This window comes from Cyprinodon variegatus, unplaced genomic scaffold, assembly GCF_000732505.1.
Source record: "Cyprinodon variegatus isolate N-32 unplaced genomic scaffold, C_variegatus-1.0 Scaffold405, whole genome shotgun sequence".
In the NCBI taxonomy this organism is placed as follows: Eukaryota; Metazoa; Chordata; class Actinopteri; order Cyprinodontiformes; family Cyprinodontidae; genus Cyprinodon; species Cyprinodon variegatus.
Window position 1 is genome coordinate 560,752 of NW_015150858.1, and position 1,719 is coordinate 562,470.

The 1,719-nt window shown below is 37.7% G+C and overlaps 1 protein-coding gene across 1 annotated transcript in view; it reads left to right on the top strand.

Annotated features, from left to right (window-relative positions):
* The first annotated feature begins 215 nt into the window (after positions 1-215).
* Positions 216-1,719, top strand: part of nek7 (NIMA related kinase 7) — a 96,010-nt gene continuing 94,506 nt past the window's right edge. Inside the window, exon 1 of the mRNA XM_015387877.1 lies at positions 216-487. The gene's annotated coding sequence lies outside the window, so the exon portion shown is untranslated. The remainder of the gene's footprint in view (positions 488-1,719) is intronic.

Sequence of the window (1,719 nt, forward strand, 5' to 3'; positions counted from 1 at the left end):
TATTTATTTATTTTTTACTGTTCATATTTAGATTTTTTTTTCTTCAAAAAAATCAATCAAACAAAACTTTGAGATTGTTTTTTTTTCCAGTATTTAGGATCTAAATAATAACATTGAGCTGGAACAGAAGTGACATTAGTTGGAGTCGCCCTGTTGAATCTCGCGGTATTTGACAGCTGCCCTGCGGGAATGCCGCGTTGTTTACATTAGCGGCTGACGGAGCAGCGGTGAGCTGATGAGGGGGGCCTTCTGGCTGAAAACACGTCTCAACTGACTCCTCGGCTCAGGCGCTCTGTGGGGGGAAGAAAAACTTTGTGTTCCACAGGCAAAGTGCCACTCTAAAACAAAGGCCAACCGAGGTGACTGGTTCATTACGACCTTGGACAGAAAGAGGGAAAAACACCGCAAAGAGGAGCGCCATAAGAACCATCGGAGGAAACTGTTAACGTGAAGGAGGAATAGCTTAGCAACAGATTCCCACTTCCTGGTGAGTACTGACAGTCAACTTCAGAAGCCTAACCACAACTATTAAACCTGTTGTCACACGTTTAAATATGATGGTAGAATAATGGAGCAGTTACAGATGTAAAACTAAAAGTAGTTTTTGTTTCCTCACGAGTTTGACGGTTGGAAAAAAGTTCTTCAAACTTCGCTAGTTAGCTTTGCCTGCTAGCCAACTAGCATGCTACTTTTAAATGTTATATTCAAAGCTGACACTCTTAGTTAAGCTTAACAACAGCCACAGTAAATACAATATAATGAGGTTTACGTGACTTTTGCCAGAGTTTATTCTCTGCTCATCTTATGATGCCATGTAGGCTAACATGTGATGGACATATGATAGCCACTTCTGTTTCTGTGTTTGACTGTTACTGTGAAATACCTGGTAAAATAGTGAAATGGGCCACAGATAAAGTCTTTTTAATATGCCAAACACTGATTTGGGCCTCTATGCTTGTCTTTTACTGCACTCCTACTGTGTGTCTTATCTTTCTTCAGTTTTGTTAGTTACTATAACACGCCTTGTTTCGTAGATATGAAAGATCTATATAAAACAAAACATTCTGACCTGAAAGAAAAATACATTCCCTGTGCTTTTTGCTTAAAAAAAACCATACAAAACAAAACAATAATTTGATTAATTAGCTTTCATTTTAGTGTGGGTTTGAAATATTTATTCTGTCTTCTAACTTGTAATTTCTATTAAATGTTAGGTATTTTTTGTGTAACTATTGTGTTCTTGTTTTAATTTTTTTGGGATATATTTATTTGTTTGCTTCATTTACTGAACAGGACTTTAACCCTTTACAGGGCACTCTGACATACTCTGAAAATCCAAATTTCAAGCCAATCATGTTATTGAAATAAGACCTTATTAGCTTTGTAACATTCAAAAAAGAGGGATATTTTGATGGCAAAAATTAATGTCAATGTAACAACAAAAAACGGCAACTTGCCCGAATATATTAAGAAAAATGACAAAAGTGCTTCTATAAGATTGAAATATGAAATTCATGAAAAACACTCTGAGTAAAAGAAACACATTTTTTGGTCCAACATAGCCATAAGCCCCATTTACACTACCCTTGAAAAACCGATCCAGGCCGAGACCGGTCCGAGCTTGGATCGGTAACCAGGCCAAGCTCAGTTTTGACGACCGTTCACACGTCACACTTATCTCGGTTATCTCGACTCCTTGACTCCTCGCCTCCTAGTGAC